Raw genomic sequence first — 24,005 nt, 5'->3', positions numbered from 1 at the left:
ACTCTTTTGATGAAGTCTTTTGATGAGCATAAGTGTTTGATTTTTAGGAGCTCCCAGTTATCTGGTCTCTCTTCTGGTGCTTGTGCATTGTTACATATGGTTCGTGTTCTGTTTATGCCATGTATTAGGGCTCCTAGCATTGTCCCTATTTTTTCTTCCATGATCTTTATCATTTTCAATTTTATATTTAAGTCTTTGATCTATTTTGAGTAGTTTTTGTGCATGGTATGAGGTATGGGTCTTGTTTCAGTTTTTTGCAGATAGATATCCAGTTATGCCAGCACCATTTGTTAAAAAGACTGTCTTTTCCCCAGTTAATGGACTTTGGGCCGTTGTCAAATATCAGCTGCTCGTAGGTGGATGAATTTATGTCTGAATTCTCAACTCTGTTCCATTGGTCTATGTATCTGTTGTTGTACCAGTACCAGGCTGTTTTGACTACCGTGGTGGTATAATACGTTCTCAAATCAGGTTGTGTGAGGCCTCCCACTTTGTTCTTCTTCTTGAGTAAAACTTACTTATTCGGGGCCTCTTGCCTTCTCATATGAAGTTGTGATTTGTTTCTCCATCTGATTAAAAAATACCGGTGGAATTTGGATTGGGATTCCACTGTATCTGTAGATCGCTTTGGGTAGAACTGACATTTTCAGAATGTTGAGTCTACCTATCCATGTGCAAGATATGCTTTTCCACTTATGCAGGTCTCTTTTGGTTTCTTGTGGTAGTGTCTTGGAGTTTTCATTGTATAGATCTTTTACATCTCTGGTTAGATTTATTCCTAAGTATTTTATCTTCTTGGGGGTTATTGTAATTGGTATTGATTTGGTGATTTCCTCTTCGAGGTTCTCTTTGTTGGTGTAAAGGAATCCAACTGATTTTTGTATGTTTATCTTGTATCCTGAAACTTTGCTCAAATCTGAAGAGGATCATCTCTTAATCTTGTTGTCTTTCCTGCTCAATGTCTGGCCCAGAGGAGATGAGAGCAAGGAGTGGGAAGTTCAACCCCGATTTCACTTAATTCAGGCCTCCACTTACTCTGCCTTAGGGGCATGGCATCTTTCATCAAACGCTTATGTGCCAGGTTCTCAGATGCCCAGGGAGGAAACATACACTGTTCCAGCCCCCAGGGAGCCCTGTATATGGGGAAGCAAACATTTAAATATGAAGTTGTTGGATGTGGAGAATGCCAGGGTGTGAGCAGGTACAGAGGAGGAATCTCCAGCTCAGTCTGGAGGGAGGGAAGACTTTCTAGAGAAAGTGACATCCAAGCTGAACATGGGGGAGAAAAAAAAAAAAATTAAGCTTAGAATTGGGAGTGGGGCAAGGAGAGCATGAACTAAGACTGAAGAATACAAAAAATATCAGCATTGCATGTGCTCTAGTTATTATGGCTGCATAACAAGTGACTGAAGTATCGGTGTAAACAACCATTTATTGTGTTCATGGATTTTTGGTGTCAAGAATTCGGGCAGGACACAGTGGAAAAATCTTCTCTCTGCTCTCTGTTGTCTGGGGCCTCAGCTGGAAGAATCAAACGCCAGGGTTGGAACCATCTGAAGGGTCATTCACTCACAAATCTGGTGGGTTGGTGCTGGCCATAGGTTGGGGGTCTCAGTTCTTCTTCATATGAGACTTTCCATGCTAGCTAGTTTAGGCCTCTTCACAGCTGGTGGCTGGGTATCTAGGGTGAGCATCTCAAGAAAGAGTCAAGTGGAAGTTATATTCTTTACATGACTTAGTGTTATGGATTGAATTGTATCCCCCCAAAATGTGTATCAACTTGGCTAGGCCATGATTCCCAGTATTTTGTGGTTGTCCACCATTTTGTCATCTGATGTGATTATCCTATGTGTTGTAAATCCTAACAACTACGATGTTAATGAGGCAGGATTAGAGGCAGTTATATTAATGAGGCAGTACTCAATCTACAGAATTAGGTTGTATCTTGAGATATAAAAGAGAGAATTGAGCGAGGGGAGGGGGCCTCAGGCCACCAAGAATGAAGAACCAGGAGGGGAGTGTGTCCTTTGGATCCAGGGTTGCAGCTCTGAGAAGCTCCTAGACCAGGGGAAGATTGATGACAAGGACCCTCCTCTAGAGCTGACAGAGAGAGAAAGCCTTCCCTTAGAGCTGGCCCCCTGAATTTGGACGTCTAGTCTCCTAGACTGTGAGAAAATAAATTTATGTTTGTTAAAGCCATCCACTTGTGGTATTTCTGTTATAGCAGCACAAGATAACTAAGACACTTAGCAATGAAAGTCATCACTTATGCCATATTCTACAGGACAGAGTAGCCCAAGCTCCTGCCCAGATTGAAGTAGAGGAGATATAGACCCCTCCTCTCAGTGGGAGGAGCATCAGTCACATTGCAAGAAGGGCACATAGGGTGGGATAACAACAGTGTGCATTGTTGGGGTGGGGGTGGGGAGGCAATGGATGAACAGATTACAAGCTGCCCGCCATCTCTGGATTATAATGTGCAAGATGGATGCAGTCAGATCCGAGGCTACAAAGATAGTCAGGCCGGGTTCTGGATGGCCATTAAAGCCGAACTTAAGAGAATGTTTATAGGCAACGAGAAACTTTCGAAGCCCCAAGACTCCTGTCCCTTACCTCCGTGCTTGATCAAAAAATACCCAAGGGCCTCTATGGGTACTGAAGCAGAGGGACTCTCAGCACCAACCTGTCCTGGGAGTAAGAATCAAGGGAAGCCAGGCACCATCCGTCCGCCCCATCCTTGTGTGTATCCACTCACACATACCTGGCCAAGCCCAATCCCACACCCCCAGAGTCCCATAGATGCTGCTTGCTGGCAGGTAGAGAGGTACTCTTCAGAAGTGCCCTTCCAGGTCAATTCTGAATGATCCCAGGCACAGCAGAAGCCAGACTTCACACACACACAGGCCCAATAGATGTGCATAGGCCAAAGGTACAGCATGGTATCAAGGAGAGTGCACTCATTTGGTAGTCAGGAGTCCTGTGTTCTCATCCTGTCTCTGCCCAGCCAGCTGTGGGTCTTGGGGAAGTCATTTACACTACTGGGCCTTGTAAACAAATGCAAGAGTCGGGCTAGACAGGAGTTTTCTCCAAGTGTAATTCCTGAAGTTCATTAAAATCACCCAGCCTGAAAACTATAATGAAATACCACCTTCTACCCACTAGAATGGCTAAAAGCAAAAAGATTGAAATACCAAATACTGGCAAGGATGCAGAGCAACTGGAACTCTTGTACATTGCTGGTAGGGGTGTAAAATTGTATAGCCACTTTAGAAAACAATTTGGCAGTATCTACTAAAGCTAAATTTCAGGAGGTAGCATATGATCAAGAACTGATGGTATTGAAAGAAGAAGTCCAAGCTACACTGAAGGCATTGATGAAAAGGCTCCAGGAATTGAGGGAATATCAACTGAGATGTTTCAACAAACGGTTGCAGTGCCGGAAGTGCTCACTTGTCTATGCCAAAAAATTTGGAAGACAGCTACTTGACCAACCAACTAGAAGAGATCCATATTTGTGCCCCTTCCAAAGAAAGGTGATCCAACGGAGTGTGGAAATTATCAAACAATATCATTAATATCGCATGTAAGTAAAATATTGCTGAAAATAATTCAAAAACATTTGCAGCAATACATCAACAGGGAATCGCCAGAAGTTCAAGTTGGACTCAGAAGAGGACGTGGAACAAGGGATATCATTGCTGATATCAGATGGATCTTGGCTAAAAGGAGAGAATACCAGAAAGACGTTTACCTGTGTTTCATTGACTATGCAAAGGCATTCACCTGTACGGATCGTAACAAATTATGGATAATGTTGTGAAGAATGGGAATTCCAGAACACTTAATTGTGGTCATGAGGAACCAAGAGGCAGTCGTTCAAACAGAACAAGGGGATACTTTGTGGTTTAAAGTCAGGAAAGTTATGTGTCAGGGTTGTATCCTTCCACCATACTTATTCAATCTGTATGCTGTATTTAATAATCCAAGAAACAGGACTGTATGAAGAACGCAGCATCAAGATTGGAGGAAAACTCATTAACAACCTGAGATACGCAGATGACACAACCTAGCTTGTTGAAAGTGAAGAGGACTTGAAGCACTTACTGATGAAGATCAAAGACTACAGCCTTCAGTACGGATTACACCTCAACATTTAAAAAAATCAAAAATCCTGCCAACTGGACCAATAAGCAACATCATGATGGAGAAAAGATTGAAGTTGTCACAAGGATTTCATCTTACTTGAATCCACAATCAACGCCCAGGGAAGCAGCAGTCAAGAAATCAAACGACGTATTGCATTGGGCAAATCTGCTGCAAAAGATTTCTTTGAAGTGTTAAGAAGCAAAGTTGTCACTTTGAGGACTAAGATGCTCCTGACCCAAGCCAGGCTATTTTCAATCATCTCATATGCACATGAAAGCTGGACAATGAATAAGGAAAATGGAAGAAGAATTGATGCCTTCTGAATTATGGTGTTGGCAAAGAATATTGAAAATACCACGGACTGCCAGAAGAATGAACATATCTGTCTTGGAAGAAGTACAGCCAGAATGCTCCTTAGAAGCAAAGAAGGCAAGACTTCGCCTCATGTACTTTGGACACGTTATCAGGAGGGACCAGTCCCTGGAGAAGGACTTCATGCTTGGTAGAGGGTCAGCACCCTTAATGAGATGGATTGACACGGTGGCTGCAAAAATGGGCTCAAACACAGCAACGATTGTGAGGGTGATGCAGGAACGGGTGTGTTTTGTTGCACATGGGTTCTCTATGAGTCGCTGTTGACTTGATGACACCTAACACTAAATTGAAACACCTTCTCTGTGACCCAGCAATTCCACTGCTAGACATTTACCTAAATGACATAAAAACATACGACCACAAAAAAGACCTGTACAAAATATTCATAACCACTTTATTTATCATAGGCTAAAGTCGGAAACACTCCGGATGTCCATCAACAGGCAAATGGATAAGCAACCTGCTTAATAGAAAGAAAGAAAGTCCTAACAGACACAGCAACATGAATGAACCTCAAAACCATTATACTGAGTGAGAGAAGTCAGAAACGAAATTGTATATACCGTACCACTCCATTTATCATGAAATACAAGAACAGGCAATGATAAAAACCAAAAACGGTGGTTGCCTGGGGGGTGAAGTGGGAAGGAGAGATTGGAAAGAGGCCCCAGGGAACTTTCTGGAGTGATGGAATTGTTCTATATCTTGATGGGATGTAGGTTACACAGACGTACACATTTTTCAAAATGCATGGGACTGTGCACTTGAGATCCATGGGTCTCACTGTTACATTCCGATTTTTTTGTTTTAATAAAATCATCTGGACTGCTTGTTAAAAGGCAGCTTCCTGGGTGTCCCTTCTCTACTGAGTCAGGGCGTCCTCTGGGGTGGGGCCCGGGAATCTGCATTCTAAACGGACTCCAGCTTTGGAGAGGGCATGAGATTTGAGGCCCACTTCCCCAGGGTTGTCCCAGCCTCTGCTCCCGCAGACGGATGGGGGTGATACCCACACACTCCCTCCAGACCCGGGAAGCGGCACACCCCACACACACCCCCAGCGCACACAATCCCACCTGGTACTTGGCGCCTCCCCCACTCCCCAAGCCCCGAGCCCTCTGCCCAGTAGCCCCTGGTAACCAAGAAAGGGCTCGAAAATCCTCAAAGTGCAGCCGCCCGGGGAGGGGCCGTCCGCAGTGTCAGCGAGACAAGGGCTCAGAGCGGCAAATACAAAATGCAGGGTAATTGCCGGTTGTCTAATTCGCGGCCCTTTGTGCGGCCGACGCGGGCCGCAGCCGCGCTCCCAAGCCTGGGCCTTTCAGCCGCGGAGGGGGGCCGGGCCGCTGCGCTCCCCGCGCTCCGCGGCGCATAATTAATCGCCCTTCACGGGGCTCTGGACAAAGGCGCCCATTCAGCCCTCCGCTCCTTCCCCCGTGGATATTGTTATTTCTAAAAACTGCAGCCAGCTGGGCCGCAGAGCAACGTCAGCCCTGTGGGAGAATGAGCGGACAGGCAGCCTAGGAGACAGGGAGCTCTGTCTCTCCTCCTGAGCGGGATTAGAGCGGGAGAGGGAGTCCGCGGTGGACAAGGGGCCGAGGTCTTTTCTGAAGTCTGCACGACTCCTCAGAAAGCTTCATGATTTCCATGGGGCCCTGGAAGAGAGCGCCATGGAAATGGTGATGGGGGCATTGAGGCAGGATCCTAGGGGAGGAGAAGGGGGTGCATTCACACAGGCCTAGACGTGGCAGCGCTCCGGGGTGAGAGGGGGTGGTGGACGACACCTTGGACGGCCTAGTGGAGTGGAAGGGCAGATGGCCCCCACCTATACCAGGCCCTCCTGGACACCAGGAAGTACACTTCAAGACCCACATCTGGGTCATGAAGCCAGCAGTCCAGTCAGGGCACTGGGATGTCCACAGTCACCCAGGCCTCTCCTCCAACGGCCACCTGAGGAGCTTGTTCAAAACAGTATCTACTCATGCCAGGGTCTCACCCCAGAGATTTGGTCTCCCGAGGGGCCCAGGCCTGTGTAGTTTCATAAGCTCTTTAAGTGTCTCGAAGCCCACTAAGTTTGATTGCCACCCAGCGCTGCCCTGGGCAGAGGGGTCAGGTCCTTCAGTTCCCACTTCGCAGATGAAGAAATAGGCCCAAGGAAGTAACCTGACTTGTCCGGGTCACAGAACAGAGCTGGACTGCACACTGGGTGTCCTGACTGTGTGCAGGAGCAGAACACAAGAAGGGAGAGGCTGCTGAAGAGGGAGGCACAGGCCTCACCTCCTCCCTCGAGCATTCCCTCACTGCTCAGGCCCACTCTGAGCTTTCCCTTCCATGGCCTCTTCTTGCACAAAACTGATCTGCTCAGTTAAATGCCTCCAGCATGTTCTGTTGGTGGGTTCACAGGGGTTTCTCCTATTGGTCTATCAGGAACACCCTTGAGTGCAGGCCCTGTGGCTCCCTTGGCTTAATATCAGGGCCAGTGCCTGGTAGAGCTCCAGCTGGGACTCGTTGGATGTGGGCAGCATCTCATGGCTCCAGGGTCCAGGCTCCCAGTGATCTCCTCAGGCCCAGCCTAGGCCCTGGTTCCAGGTCAGCAGTGCCGGGGCCCAGGCTCCCAGTGCCCTCCCCAGGCCCAGCCTAGGCCCTGGTCCCAGGCCGGCAGTGCTGGCGTCCAGGCTCCCAGTGATCTCCCCAGGCCCAGCCTAGGCCCTGGTCCGAGGTTGGCAGTTCTGAGGCCCAGGCTCCCAGTGATCTCCCCAGGCCCAGCCTAGGCCCTGGTCCCAGGATGGCAGTGTCGGGGCCCAGGCTCCCAGTGCTCTCCCCAGGCCCAGCCTAGGCCCTGGTCCCAGGCTTGTAGTGCTAGGGCCCAGGATCCCAGTGATCTCCTCAGGCCCAGCCTAGGCCCTGCCCAGGTCACCAGTGCTGAGGTCCAGGCTCCCAGTGGCCTCCCAAGGCCTCGCCTAGGTCCTGGTCCCAAGTCAGCAGTGCTGGGGTCCCGGCTTCCAGCGTCCTCCCCAGGCCAAGCCTAGGCCCCAGTCCCAGGCCGGCAATGCTGGACTTCACTGAACCCAAGGAAACGGGCACCTGTCCATTCCTCCTCCCAATGCCGGGAGCAGCCATGAACCATCACCATGGATTTCCAAAACCTCAGCATCTGAACACCTCCCAGAATAAGCAGGGGCCTTTCCAAAGCCCTGCCCATCCCAGCCCATCTCGCCGAGACGTTCTGTCCCTCAGTGTACTCTGGAAAATGTTCCCTCAGCCCAAGACTGCCAGTCATGAGCAGGACCACAGGCCTTGGAGCCAGACCGCGCCATAGAGCCTCGCTCCTCCGCCGCCCAGCAAGTCGGGGAAAGGAAGCCTCATGTATTTTCAGAGGAGCCCAGGCTGACCTCCAAGGCCCAGAGAGGGTGCCAAACCAAGCCAGCTTCTGCTTCCACCAGACCATGTTGGATACTGGAAAGCCAGCATCATGCGGCACTCACATTTGTGGGTGGGAGAATGTGCAGAAAACCCAAGGAGAACAAAGCGGAAGGAAAGAGAGCTCAGAGTTCAGCCAAGGCCTGGCCAGACCTCTAAGGTGCAGATGAGCTGTACCGTAACAAGCAGACTGGGATGTAGCCACTGGAGCCAGCAAGGTTTCCCTGGGGGACCTCGTGATCCAGGCAGCCCCTATGGCCAGGCCACCGCATGGCATCAAGCAGAAAAACAATCTAGCCATCTCCCTTAAATATTAGCTTTATTTAGAGTATAGAATGATCCAACACTGCCTGTAAATGAGAGGGATAAGGCTCAGTTAAAAGGAAAAGAGGCTATGTGAGAGAATATCCTCGTAATACACACAGAAGTGTTTAGGGGTAAAAGGGCAGGATGTCTCTAAACTTTTCTTCAAATGATTCCATAAAATGTAAACAAATGGTGAATCTGGGAAAAGACTATACAGGAATTTCTTGCAATACTTTTACAACTTTTCTAAAGTTTGAAATTAAACAAACAAAAAAAAGCAGTAGGCAGCACATACATACATAACTTATACACACACACACATAGACACACACACACATCATAACATCAATATTCCAAATCCCATCATCAAAGCTGGGACTTGACTCTCCTGTTCCACACACACACACACACACACACACACACACACACACACACTCACACTTACAAGCATTTTGCACTGTCTTCTATTATAGTGATCTGTGAACTCAAGTTGATTTGAAGTTCCTTAAATAAGACCGATGTTGCTTATCTCTGTATCCCTATTGTAGCTAGCACTGTTCTTTGTAAAGAGTAGGCATTCAGCCAAACCTGGAATCAAATCGTTTGCCATGGAAAGTTTCCAGCTCTTAGTGAGGTAGAAGGAGGAAGAGAAGGGGACTGGCTAATGGGAAAAAGAAACCAAGAAAGATGGCGGAGTCCAGACAGACACTTCAGTCTGATACACTCATGGCAGAACTGATGTATTTTTTTCGGTGTTAGTAGTCAGGCCAACCTAATCAGATCCTGCCACTTTTCCATGAAGTTTGGGAAGTAACTCAATCCCAGTGGGGCTGCCCAGAGTGCTTACAGTCTGCTTCACACACAGCCTGAACCTGGCCATGTTCCTCAACAAGTGATCATTAGCAGCAACAGTGAACTTGTTAAACATTGCCTCATTCTCTGAGTATTTCATGTATGTGAATCTTGTTTCCCCAGTGAGACCACAGTTTCTCAAGGGTAAGGGCCTTGTGTCTCTCCACCCACTGTGGCCAACCTGATGGGCTTAAGAGAGACACAGACCAGACCCATGATGAGCCTAGACCAGACCCATGATGAGCCTCCACCAGACTACAGGCTCCACTGAGGTCAGCGACTGTGTCTGTTTTGGTCTCTTCTATATCCCAAGCACTTAGCACAGTGGTTGGCACATAGTTGGTGCTCAGTAAATACTCGTTGAATAATGGAGTGGGAGTCTTGTTGAGATGAACTAAGTTGAGTTGGGTTGAGTTGTCTTCTTCCCCAGCGCACACTGAGCAGACTCTTTGAGAGTTGTACTTCTCAGTTCAGAGGCTCAGCCGATACCAGCCTCCTCTCTCTGCTTTAACTTCTGTACTTAGAGCAGATTTCCCTGGCTGCCGACCCTACCATGCACTGAGAAAGGAGTGGCACTCTCTGTTGCCAGTGTGATATGGTCAGCGTTAGGACCAATGGACTCTGTCTCTAAGGTCCTCTTCTCATGGTCCTGGGGTGAAGGCCACCTTAGGAAGAGAAGCTTTGCACAGGCACATTTCTGGTGGGGGCAGGACCTTCAAGCACAGTGAGCTTCGTGGGGGCAAGGAGGGTGTGGAGACCCAGAACGGTCAACAGGAGCTCCATTTTTCTCTGTTGCTTGGGGCCAGGGCAGGACCAGGGCACCTTCAGTCAGGCTTTCTGAACTTTTCAGGGCTCCGACCCAGGGGTACGGAGCCTCGTGCAGTGTTCTTCCTGCTGCGACTAGGCCGGCCAGGGAGGAGCTAGAGATGTCCCTGGCCCTCAGGATGGGACATTTCAGGCTATCCAGAGAAATCTTGGTTGAGGGCGGGTGTGGGGCGGAAGTCTTCCTTTAACTTTCCCCTACCCTGGGGCTGGGTCCTCTGTCAGCACTCTCGCCATCTCCCTGTGCCCGTTTAGAGGAGACCCCTCACTGCGCACACTGTGTTTGCTCCCAAGCCAAGAAAAAGCCAGTCTCCCTAGCTGGGAACTCATACTGCCTCCCCCTCCCCTTTCTTCTTTCTCCCTCCCCTTCTCTCTCCCCATCCCCCACCTCCCTCCATCCCAAGAGCTCCCAAAGTGACAACATGTGGCCCAAATCGAACCCTTGTCCTCAGGCCCCTGATGGCATTCCTCCCGGATCGCCCACCTACCTCCCCCAGCTCCCCAGCCTAGCCACCCTCCCCATCCCCACCCCCACCATTCATCTTTGAGGACAACTTTCTGAATGTAGCCAAACTTCCCCTTTGGCTCCACAGGCCCTGAAACACAGCTGCTGAAGTCAGCTGCTCTGCAAACGTTTTCTTGCAAAGTCTGGCTGAGACCAACGTCTCTAGCTCTAGCCATTGCTTCGCCCCTCCCAGGCTCTGGAAGCCGTCTCCTCCTCTAGTAAACAGTGGGGAGACGCCCTCCTGAACCCCATTCCAGAGACATAATCTCCCCAAACAATCTGAAGGGAACTTGCTGAGGGCCCCAGCCAAGCAAGGACAGTGTGAGGAGACACAAGACCGGCCTGGTGCCTGCCCGACCCTGTCAACCCCCTTTCTGGGGCCCTGGGCTATCCACTTACTCCCTCTGGACATAGTTTTCTCATTTGTACAATGAGGGGTGGGCTGGTTGGTTTTTCTGGCCTTACCGAGTCTAAAATTCCATCAGTCAGTAATTTCTCCTTAAGCACTATTGTCCCATGATCAGAGAGAGAATGGGCTTTGCCCACGGACACACAGCTAGCCAGCTGGTGTCCTGGCTTAAATCTGGGTCTCCAAAGCTGCGTTTAGGTTAAACTGTGTTCACTTCTCTCTCTCTCTCTGACACTCTGCCCTCAGGGGCTCTCAAGCCTAGCCCCCCATTAGAATCCCCTGGAGAGATTTTGCACTGTCCTGGTCCCAGGCCACACTGCAGACCAATTAAGGCAGAATCTCCAGGTCTATTTGGAAAGTTACCCAGGAGAGTCTCACTGAGTAACCAGTTAGTTGAGAACCAGTGTGGAAAAGGCTTCTAGAAACTAAAGCTGAAGCCCTATGCCCCAGGTACCAAACCATTCTGGTCCCACACTCTGCTGAGAAGGTGGTGAGGCTGGTGAGCAGACATCTGTGATGAACGATCTGTGTCTGTCCTGGCATGGTGGGGAGGGGCTGCGGCCTCTGCCGGGCATCTGCCATCTATGTACGAGGCTCTGCCCACCACGGGGAAGCTGCGTGCAAGGCCATCCTCTAGTTGCTGGGCTCCCTCGCCTGCTCCCTCCCAGGGCTCCCAGGCCTCCTCCTGGTCCCAGTCTCCCCACACACCTCCAGGGTGGATGGCCCCAGAGCTGCAGCCCTGGAACTGGGAAACCACCTCAGTCAGAGGCAGGAGGCCCCAGGTCAGCTGGGAGGCCCTCAGCGGTTTTTTGTGCTGATTGAAAAAAGGAAAATAGAGAAGGGAAACCAAAGCAGGGCAGAATGCAGTGAAGGAGAAAAAGGCAAGAGAAAGGGGAAGGACCTGAGGTCAGGGAGTCATGTGAATGGCATTTAGGGAACAAAGCCCCCACCCCCTCCTTTGTATCTCCCTGGCTCCCTCTCCATCAGTCATTCCCTGGGCCCAGGCCCCGGGGAAGCTTTGCTATCCAGGAGAGGCCCAGGACAGGAAGCCCAAATCCAGAAATTTGCAATAATGGAGACATGAGATCTGTGCCATCTCCCAGGCAGAACTGACCAACAGCCGTCTCCACATAGACACCCTCAGATCCGCCCCCTCCTCACCAGAGCCAAGGGGCTCCTGTCAGATGGCTATGCAGTCCAGCAGTCACTCCTAGACCATCTAAAGATTAAACTTAATTCCCAAAACACTTAGCATCAGATCAAGGTGATCCAGGTGATGCCGCTGACTAGCTGTGGGACCTTGAGCAAATCATCACCCCCTACCCCCACCCCCCACCACACTCCCCCACACTCTCCTGGGCCTCAGTGCTTGACTTGTCTGTCTTCCCATGGAAGTGCATTCAGATGGCAGCGATGTCGCTGTAGCCCAGGTGTCAGGAGCCTGGGCTCTGGAGACAGAGGCCTGGGCTTTCGTCCTAGCTCTACCACTTGCTAGTGTTGTAAGTATTGGCAGCTACTGCTCTGGGCCTCTGACTCCTCATCTGTAAAATGAGAGTGAATATACTGAATACAGAAAGAGAAAAGACAAGTCCAAACCAACATGGGGTTAATATCTAGGATATACAAGGACCCCCATTTGCAAATCAAAAGAAGAAGATGGCAACCCCAATAGAAAATTGGGCAAAGAATGTGAACAGGCAATTTACAGAGCTGCAAGAATGTATACAAACCAGAGGATACACAGTTAATGCATCAGAGAGGTTTCTATCAGGGAGGGGATAGGAGTGAGGAACACAGACAAAACAGTGTCAACCTGGGGGGTGATTTTGCTCCCCCCACCTCCCCAGGACATTTGGCAATGTCTGAAGGCATCATTTGTCATAACGGGGGAGGGGAGTGCTACTAGCTTCTAGTTGGTGGTGGTTGTTGTTGTTAGGTGCCATGGAGTCAGTTCTGACTCATAGCCACCCTATGTACAACAGAACAAAACACTGCCCTGTCTTGCACCATCCTCACAATCACTGCTATGTTAGAGTTTATTGTTGTAGACACTGTGTCAATCCATCTTGTTGAAGGTCTTCCTCTTTTCTGATGGCCTTCTGCTTTACCAAGCATGATGTCCTTCTCCAGGGACTGGTACCTCCTGATAGCATGTCCAAAGTCATGAGACAACGTCTCGCCATGCTTGCTTCTAAGGAGCATTCTGTCTGTACTTCTTCCAAGACAGATTTGTTCTTTCTTCTGGTAGTCAATGGTATATCCAATATTCTTTGCCAACACCACAATTCAAAGGCATCAATTCTTCTTCTGTCTTCCTTATTCATTGTCTAGCTTTCTCATGCATAGGAGGCAATTGACAATATCGTGGCTTGGGTCAGGCGCACCTTAGTCCTCAATGTGACAACTTTGCTTTTTAACACTTTAAAGAGTTGGTAGAAGCTGCTAAACATCCTACGATGCACAGGACAGACCCCACGACAAATGAGCCGAGGTTGAGAAATCCTGAACTAGATAGATGAATAAATATTTAGATGAAGGGGCCTTGCTAAGACAAATGATGAAACTGTGCCATGAACTGAGGCATAGGATTAATTTAAATAAAGTAAAAGTGAGAATGCTTAAGGGCATTGAGTTTATGCTAATGGTGATGGAATGATTTGGAAAAGGATAGTGAGAATGGTTGTACAACTGAAGAATGTAATCAATGTCACTGAATTGTACATGTGGAAGTTGCTGAGTTAGTGTATGTTTTGTTATGTATGTTTTCACCTCAATAAAAATAAAATACAATAAATAAAATGGAGATAAGAGTGGTTCATAAGTGTTGGCGCAACGGTTAAGAGCTCAGCTTTGAACTGAAAGGTATGTAGTTCAAACCCACCCAGTGGCTCCACAGAAGAAAAGACCTGGCAATCTACTCCAGTAAAGATTATAGCCTAGGAAACCTTATGGGGCAGTTCTACTCTGTCATATGGATCACTATGAGTTGAAATCAATTTGATGGCACCTAACAACAACAACAGAGTGTTCAGTTAATGCTCCCTGCTCTGTTGCTACACTCAGGTGAGTGTGTGAACTCCTGGGCTCCTCCACTTGCTCGAGAAGCAGAGCTCTGGGCTTCAGGCCAGAGGGACTCCTGTCTCTTCCAAACATGGCTGAGCAGTCACGGGGGCAGCCCAGCTTACAACCTGTGCCCGGAGGTGGGATGGAGGGAAGGGGTGGCTGTGGAGTGGCCAAGCATGGTTTGCTCAGAAAGAACAAGGATGGATGGGGGAGGCAGGGGTGGGGAATGAAGAGGAAGAGAAAAGAGACACTGCAAGTTTCGATGTTTCACAACGAGACAAAAATACCCAGAAAGGCTGGGGAGCCATTGGGAGAAGTACAGATTGAGCAATGGCTGTGGTTCTCTTTTCAAATTCATGGAAAATCCTCCTTTTGCATCCCCTGGTTCAGCCGGACCTTCACCACAACCACAGTGGCCTAGAGGGACACGGGTCCCACAGCCACCATGCCTTGAGCCATCTCCTCCCCTTCACTTCCTCCTTGTCCTTCTCCCACCACCCCGGCCAATTCTCAATTCCTTGTTTTCCAGGATGCAGATTATTTGCTTGTTCCCACACTGGTCCCACCAAAGACCTGAAGCAGTTGACAAGATACATACAAAGTAATAATAACAACAACAATATCAAGAATAATCTCATCTGTTAGAAATTAGCATCTGGAAAGAAATTGTCTTCCTTAAATAACACGCCAACTGATCCTCTAGGATTTTTAAAGCTGAAGCCCAAATTTGGCTCTGAGCTTCCTGGCAGCACAAGCAAAATGGGTATCGGGGCCAATGTCATGAATCACATTACCCATAAGTCAAAGCCCACCAATTTCTCTGAGGATGAGGAGCTTTGCCAGTAACTGGAGCCTAAATATATATTCTACTCATAGATCTCCTTATTGAGAGCACTGACTGAGGCAGTGAATAATATCATCCTAAAATAAATGCAGAAGTGAGACTCCTCTGACCATTTTCCACTGAGCCCCCATCATAAGGGAGAGGCAGAAGGTCCAAGCCCAGTTTAATAAAGATTCTGTGGTAGCTAAATAATGTGGACCAAGAAGAACTCAGCTTGGTGATAGTCCAACTCACTTCAGGGATAAGACTCATCTGGAAGAATGGATGGAATGCATGGCCTTTAAATAACCCCCGTGAACTTTCTTTCTCTCAACTGGGCTTTTGATAAAACTCGGGCAGCAGGAGGCAGTTGGAGGTTGTAACCGCTGACAAGGGTCTGGCAGGCAGTGCTCTGGCACTGGGTTAGGGTGGGGCCATGGGGCCCTGGCACCTGCAAAGGCATCATTTGTGGTGTCAGCTATTCACAGACTCCCCCGAAGGCCCAGAACACGCAGGGCTTTCTCATTTCTTGTGGCCTGCATGGAACGGAGCTGAAAGGCCAGTGTGAGTTATGGGGGAGGCTTGTAGCTGGTGGGGACACTGGCTTGCACCCAGCCTCACTTTAGGTTATTAGTAAGTGTAATAATAGCTATCATTTCTTGTGGGTGCAGGCATTATATCACTACCTCAGGTCACCTTCAGCCCCAAGCTTTTTGGTAGACACTGTTATTGTCCACATTTTACAGATGAATAAAGTAGGGCTTGGAGGACTCGGCCCCGTGTAACACAGCTAACAAGAGGGGAAGCTCCTACAGTTCTCACTCAAATCTGTCCGTTTGCAAAGTTTACATGTCTTTAACCACTGTGCTAGCACACCCTGCAACACGAAGTGAGAGATAAAACCTGTGGGGAAAGTGAGAAGTCAGTTAACATGTGGCACGAGAGCACAGGAAACACGTGACTCTCAAGAAAATGTGACTCGGGAGAAAGCCGGAAGCTGTGTTAGGTTTTCAATTTAAGACTGTGGGGCTTCTCAAAAGTCTATGGACAAAGCCCTCTCAAATACTGAGAGCCTGCTGAATTGTAAAAATCAGTTGTACCCCCAGCTCTGTGAAAATTGGGGGCTAGGAGGTACTGCAGAGAAGGTCCAGCTTAAGCAAAGGCTGTGGGTGGTGGGCGAAGAACACCCCACAACCAAGGTGCTGAGGGTCCTTCCTGCACATCAATGAGTGAGCAAGGCAGAGCCCCACACTCCCCAACACCCTCCAGAGCAGGGCCAAGCTGGTTTGGATCAGGGGTACCTGCCTGGCACAGCCACATGTAAGTGCTGTCACTTCCCAGGGATGGAATAGCACCTGTGAAGTTGTCTGGAGGACGACTGTTAATGAATCTGGTTTCACGTGGCTGAGCTCTTAAGCATTTAACAGCAGGGCCAAGTGGTCCTGGGACTCCCTCAGAGTTCATGACATCAAAACTCCATCTCCTTTGATTGGAATACACTTGATCTTCTTCAGAAGGTCTCTTTAGACGGAGCATCTAGGGCACACAAGACTTTCCACATCAGTCAGCAATATGCTGACATGAAGGAGGACCTGAGCTCAGTCACATGAAATACTAATCTGATGACTCAGGAGGGTCTGCTCACTGCACAGACTTTTTTACTGGCACTACTGACAGGCTGGTTCCTGTGCCAGGTGGGAGCGTAAGGAGAGGAGTGGAGCCCAGTCCCTGCTCTGGTGTGCCTTAGTCTAGAAAATGGGACAGAGGTGGAGACCCATCAGTATGTTTTCATAAGTCCCTTCTGGAAAACTGAGACAGAAAAGAAGAGAGGAAAGGAGGGATATGTCTACAACATAGATCCAGGATCTAACCCCCTTTCCCCACCTTCCCCACTGCCCTGAACGCCATCATCTCTGGCCTAGATTATTGCAGTTGTGTCCCGAGCACAATAGGCCTGCTCCTAGCTGCCACAGGGTCTTTGTATTTGTTGTTCCCTTCGCCCTTCCAGAAGCATCCTCATGTTTCAACTCCTTCAAGTCTTTGCTCAAATTTCCCTTCCCAGTTAGGTTTTCCCCACCCACTCAAAATTCACAGCTATGCCCCTCTCCACCAGTTCACAAAGATTTCATTAGGTATAATACAGGGAGGCTTTGCTCACCAGCTCCTCACAGTCCTCTGTCTTAGGGAACTCAGGTCAAGTTTCCCATTGGCCTTGACCAGAGGATATTTCCATGTCCCTTCAGAAGTACACTCAGGAGTGGCCTCCCTGCCAACCATCGGCCAGTATACTGGGATTGAGCCTGGATCCTTCAACTTGCTTACCCCAGAGCTCATCCTCTTCCCTCCTAGGGAAATTCTGATAGATCTTGGGCAGTCTTTCTCCCCTTCTTGACCAACAAGTCAAGACCCCCCCAGGAGATGGACCCCCTAGGAGTCTGACCTGGCTCAGTTCAGGCTCCCGACCATGGTATCCAGGATGTGGACATTTTCTCTGGCCTGTTGTGGCAGGACTGGGTAGCTGGTCACCAAGCTTGCTTACTCCTCTTCCTGGGCATCTGTCTAGACTACATCCCCCAGTTCTTTTGCCATCATAGGTGGCCAATGGCGTGTGAGCAGAAGTGATGTCTCACCTCTGGGCTGAGGATAACGGTAAGAAGTAGATTTGCCTCATCCACCCTCTCTTTCCCTTTCTGCCCTGACCTCAGGGCCTAGGAGACACAGAGCCACAGGATGGAAGGAGCCAGGGTTCTGCTATCTCCACTAAGAGGAAGGCTGCCTGCCAATCAAAGCACCCATGTTGGACTTTATGTGAACAAAAAATAAACTGTGTATAACAGCCTACTTTTGAGGAATTGGCTACTATGCGAATTTTGTGTTTAACTTCGTCCTCCTCTAAGGACCCTGAACTTGCCCTCACTTCAACTCTCCTCTGCCCTCTCCCCCAGTTGCATCTCCCACCTAAAGATCTCTGTTCCCGTATCAGGCCTCCAATGATGACTGAGAAGCTCATGAATGAATAATCTCTATTCTTGGGATCTGGGAGCTGATGTTAAAGGCAGAGAGGGAAGGCTCTTCCCAACACCTTCCTAGAATCCTGGTTCCAACAGTATGTGACTTCAGGCAAGACTCCACCCTCACAGAGACTCAGCTTACTTATCTGTAAAATGGGGACAAAGCATCTGTCCATGCCACCTCACAGAGGAAAGGACAAGGGAGGGAGGCCTTGATATGCAGGAGAAGCTACTCTGAGCTGGACCCTCTACACACAGTATCTTGCTTGTATCGCTTATCTCAGACGAGGAAATGGAGGCATTCAGCGGTTTAAAAGTAACCTGCCCAAGTTCACCCAATTAGTAGGTGGCTGCCCTCACCCCTGACTTGATCCTCCCCATCTTCTCTCCCTCCCCAAATGGCACTACCCCCACCCAGGTGCTGAATCAAGAAACCCCAGGTCATCCCTGACTCCTGCCTTTTCCTCACCTCCCACATTCAATCTCGCACTAAAGCCCAGTTGGTTTGCTTTACTAAAGAGCTCTCCAATCTATCCCTTCCTTCCACCTCTATTACTGCCACTCTGGTCCAAGCCCCTAGCATGTCTCTCTTGGATTTTTGCAATAGCCTCCTTGCTGCTCTGCACACAGCTTTTCCTCCACTCCACCACACCCACCACACCCACCACACAGCAGCGCAGCAGCCAGAGTTATCTTTCAGAAACGCAAACCTGACCATGCCAACTCCCAGTTTAAGACAGCTCAATGGCTTCCCACTGCTCTTACGACAGCCTTGCCTTCACCAGCCCAGCCTGTGAAACCCAGCCTCTTCTTGAACTCCATTCCCCCTGACCTTCCCTCTCCACTCCAGTCAGGTGGCCCCCCTAGCGGCAGCACCCTTTGTGCATATTGTTCCTTCTGCATGGAACACCTTTCTTTCCTCTCTTCACCTGGTTTGCTCCTGATCATCCTTCGTATCTTAGGTGTGGTGTCACTGCTTCAAAGAACCTTTCCTTGACCCCTTTGACTAGGTGACATCCCTCTGTAGCACTCATCACTGTTACAATTTTATGTTTATTTGAGTTATTATTTGATAAATGTGCATCTCCCTTACATGACTATAAGCTTCATAAGGACAGGAACTGCATCCATTTTACTCACCACTGAAACCCCATTTCTAACATAGTGTTCAGCACATCCAAAGAAACCAATTCCATTGCCATCGAGTCGATTCTGACTCATAGCAACTCTACAGGATAGAGTAGAACTGCCCCATAGGGTTTCCAATTCACTGAAGCAGATCACCACATCTTGCTCCTGTGGAGCTGCTGGTGGGTTCGAATCACCCACCTTTCAGTTAGCAGCAGAGCACTTAACCACTGTGCCACCAGGGCTCCTGTCTAACACATAGTAGTACTTAAATATTGGTTGAATGAAAGAATCAGTGAGATCTAGAATTTAAATCCAAGTCTGCATGACTTCTTATTCATGAATTGCTGTGGGGAATCACAGCAAACAATAGATGAGACCAAGGCTTAATGAGTATCCTGGACCATTGTAAGGGATTGGCAGGAGAGCTCACACTGTGATTTGCTATTCACTCATTCCATACATATTTATTGCATATCTATTAGAAGTGTTCCAGTTATCTACTGCTGTGTAACAAACCACCCCAAAACTTAGTGGCTTAAAACAACAATACTTTATCATTTCTCACCATTTTGTGAGTGTGGGCAGGGCTCTGCTGGGTGGTTCTTCTGCTCCAGATGGCATCGGCTAGGGTCACTCATTCAGCTAGGTTGGGCTGGAAAGTCCAAGAGTGCTTCACTCAAATATGTAGTCTCTCAACTCCCACCACATGCTGTCTTGTCATTCGCTAGTCTACCCAAGCTTCTTTACAGCTTGGTGGCCAACTTCCCCAAGAGCATTCCAAAAGGAAAGTCTCAGGGGGATAAACAAGTGCTGATAGGGTCTATGCTTGCATCATGCTTGCTAAAGTCACACTGGCCAAAGCAATTCACATGAGCAAGCCCATGTGTGGGAGAGGACTGCACAAGCTCATGAATATCAGGAGACATGGTTCATTGAGGGCCACCAATGAAACAGTCCACCCTAACAAATAAGGGAACAACAGTCCTGACTCTTGTCCAATGCTGTATTTCCACAGCCCACAGAATTTCTGTGGACCACAGAATCACATCATTCATTCATCCATAGAGCTCCAGTATGAATTTCTAGCATCTTAGGATAGAGCACCCCATTTTGTAAAGCACATTATCGTATGATAAGTGCATTCACGTGTTTATCATTTTCATACATATATTGTTTTCAAAATAAAATCTAAAAGAAAAATATTGGTAGTTTTGTTTGTTTGTGGGACAATACCTTATTACATTCCATGATATGCTAATGTTCCTCAGAAGACAGTTTAGGAAATGCTGGCCTGGTGACTCACAGTAGGAATTTAAAGCTTGGTGGAGAAGGCTACAGATGCAGGTGTCCCACGTTGGATCAGAGACAGCTTGTCCCCGAGAGTTGGACGGCCCTGGCTTTCTGTGGGACCATCCATTTCCCTTGTCTCTGTGGCCACGAGTGGTGGTCAGGGAGCATCACTCCTACACCACCTGGGTTGTGGCTGCGACGGCACATGTGATTTAAGCCCAATACACCATGCTGTGTCACCCTGAGCCATTTCTGTCACCTGGCACCACAGGATACCACATGTTCCACACACTGAGTCACGCCCATCCCACCACAGACTTCCACATCTCACCCCACCGCACAATGTTTGAGAATAGCAGGAGATAGTTTTCAAGAGCTTGAAGGTTCGCTCCCAATGCCCCATCTCTGAAGCACTTCATAGAAAGGCTCCCAGCCTCATTTGCCTCCAGGAGCTCACTCAGCACGCAGAGCCACAGCAGACTCGGGGTTTCCATGTGTTTATTTCTGAAGGGTCTCTGTGAAGTAGGGGGTTGGGGCTGGGGTCCCTTTGGGGCAGGTGGGGGCAGGAGAAGGACACCAACCCTGACCTGTGGCCCAGCTAACATCCACTACAGGCAGGACGCAGGTGGAGAACAGTAAACAAGGCCAGCAGCCAGACTTAAGTCTGCTTCACATGCCAAATGGGCTTCTTTTTGTTTCTCAGACTCTTGATTTTATATATATATATTTCTTTTATAACCTCGGAGGCAACTTGCCTCCGCAGGTTCCCCTCAAAGAACAATCCCTTAAGATTAAATCTGTTTCAGTTGTGTTTTGAAAAGACAAAAGAAAAAAAAAGAGGAAATTGGATCCTGGTTCTGGGTGGGAGGAGGAGTGAAGGGAGAGGAAGTTCAGGAAGGAGGCAAAAGGCATAGATTTCCAGAAACTTCCTCATAGTTTCCTCCCCTATACATCCTATCCTGTGCACTCCTACCCTCCAGGACAAAACCCAGAGTCAGTTTGGACACAGCCATCCCTCCCCTTCACTCCAAAGGTGTTCACTGCTCCTCTCAGGACCTGAGCTCCAGTCTCACTGGCCACCAGTCCTGCCTGAGGCCCTTCCCTCAGGACCTTCTCTCCAGAACACCCAGACTCCAGGCCTCAGTGCCCCCAGGCTGGCTGCTCAGGAAGGACAGAGTCTGATTATATACTCAGCATTGGATGGGAGGGACCTCAAAGAGCAATGCTTAACTCAAAGACCACAGTGCCAAGTCAGAAAGTACAAGGGGGAGCATATTTGGGGTCTTCCTGGGGTCTGTGCCATCACACACCATGTGGGCAGACATCGAGTCCATCTACATACTGATCCATCCCTCAGGTCACCCATCACATTCCCATCTGATTTATTCCCATTCCCATGTCTAAAGACTCTAATCTTAGTCCTTTTGTAGAGTTCCGCTCTAAAGCAGGTGACCTTGACCAGGGATCCACAGATTCCGCCACCCAAGATTCCAGAGCCCCGAGCGATAACCCTAATCCCACCACTCTTGGTCCACTGAGTTAGACCATGTGAACCTACTAGGCAGAGGCTGTGGGTCTCAGAGCTTGTCACCCTCATCACTTCTGGCCCAAGGCTCACCCCACGAAACACTCAATGGGAACAAACAGCCTTGGGTTGGACTGAGTTGGCTGTGCTGGGGTGGAGACTGGGTCGGAGCCTCTCCGCTTCTCCACCAGCCCCCAGCCCACAGACTCTGAAGTGGAGTTGCCAGACTTAGCAAATTAAAATACAGGATGCCCAGTTAAATTTGAATTTCAGATCAACAATGAATAATGTTTAAGTATAAATATGTCTGTGGAAAAATTATTCATCATTTATTGGGAAACCTACCCTCAAGGAGGCTGTTTCCAAAGAAGTCCCTGCCTGGGACCAGCTGAAGTCTCTGCCCAAGCCCTGGTTCTCTGCAGAGACTTTAACCTCTGCCTGAGGTCCCACACTGGGGAGGCTGTAGAGCGAGGAAGACTCCTGACAGTAGCCCACAGCGCCAGCGGCGTCCTACCTCAAGCCATTCTCCAGCACTGGCTAGATCCCAGCCCCTTCTCTGTAAAATGAGAGAATTAGTCCAGAGTGGAACTCTAAACTCCCTCCTGGCTCAGAGTCATATTAACAAGTAATACATACGCTGGGAAAGAAAAACCTTTATCCTCAGCTTGCATGAAAAGGATGTTTCAAAATCTAACATGGCCTCCAAACCCAAACCTTCTTAGGCAGCAAGCCTGTGGTGTCTCCATTCAGCTCAGCCCCCAGAGCACCTCACCTAGATGAAGGCTCCCACAGATCAACCTACAATAACACCAGTAGAAAGAACCCAAAGGCCAGGTACCCACAAAAACACACACAGAAGCAAAGGCAGAGAGTCTTACAAACGCATTCAGGGAACAACAACAAAAAAAACCAAACTCGCTGATTCCAGTTCATGGTGACCCCATGTTTTACACAGTAGACCTGCTCCATAGGGTTTTCATGGCTGTGACTTTAACAGAAGCTGATCACCAGGCCTTTCTTCTGTGGCACCACTGGGTGGGTTCAAACCACCAACCTTTCAGTTAGTATTTGAACGCAAACCGTTTGCACCACCCAGCGCCCTCTTTCAGGGAACAGTGAGGCAGAAACACCCAGACGGGGCAGACAAACAGAGAAACCCTGATACATGGGGCGGAGAGAGAAGCGAGCTTCCTTAGCACACACCCAGCACACAAGCTGAGGCACACACACCCACACTCAGAGCACGCACTACCTGCCACACGCGTGCACACACCCATACAGAGCACAAACCACACTCACGCACCCTCACACACTTGTCACACATACTCTCACATACACATTCCCCTGAAGGTGACAGCGGCCAGCCCATCTCAGCTGCATCCCCAGCCACCCCACATCTGTGGTTCTCAACCTGACCCACAAATGTCCAAGGTGTTTCTGGGGCTAACACATCTCCCCCACTGTGCCTCCTCAAGCTGCTAAGAAAACGTGAGAGGGCTCCCAAAGGCCTTTGCTTTTCACATCTGGCTAAAGAAATAGATTCCTAAAAGCAGGATTCTGGAAAACAAGATGTTACCCTCAAGTGACAATGATAATAATAATAACCACAATTGCCAGCATTTATTGAGCGCCAGCTATATACCAGGAACCATGCTAAGTGCTTTACATACAATACCTCACTCAGCTCTCACAACAACCTGTAAGGTAAGAACTGTTATTATTCCCATTTATCGAACAGTGTTCTGTTGCTATCCATAAGATTTTCATTGGCGAATTTTTGAAAGTAGACTGCCAGGCCTTTCTTCCGAGTCCCTTTTACAGATGAGGAACCTGCAGCTCAGAGAAGTTAAATAAATAATAAATGTCTCAGTAGAGATTTCAGCATCTCACCCCAGGACTGTCTAACTCCAAAACATACCCTTATGCACAAGGCCACGGAGTAAGATCCACAGATGTTCCAGCTCAGTCTCCATACGGCATGTGTACACCTACATATGCACACACATGAGCACACATCACATACCCCACCATGCAGGAGGAGCTGCCTGGGCAATGCTCCATCCTGGGAAAGTGTTAAAGGGCCTGACTGGCAGGGAGGTTTCAAGCTAGTTCTGCCTCCCTCTTGTTTGTCACAAAGACCAGTCCTTGTCTCAGTCAGGTTTGGACGCTGGGCAGAGATCACCCTCCCAAGGCAGGCCTCTGAGCTCTGGGGAGGCGTTTGCTTAGGAATTCTTAGTTCTCTAGTGCTGCTGTAACAGAAATGCCACAAGTGGATGTCTTTAACGAACAGAAATTTATTTTCTCACAGTTGAGGAGGCTAGAAGTCCAAATTT

This window comes from Trichechus manatus, unplaced genomic scaffold (assembly GCF_000243295.1).
Source record: "Trichechus manatus latirostris isolate Lorelei unplaced genomic scaffold, TriManLat1.0 scaffold00005, whole genome shotgun sequence".
Lineage (NCBI taxonomy): Eukaryota > Metazoa > Chordata > Mammalia > Sirenia > Trichechidae > Trichechus > Trichechus manatus.
Note: the sequence above shows the minus strand (reverse complement) of the source record.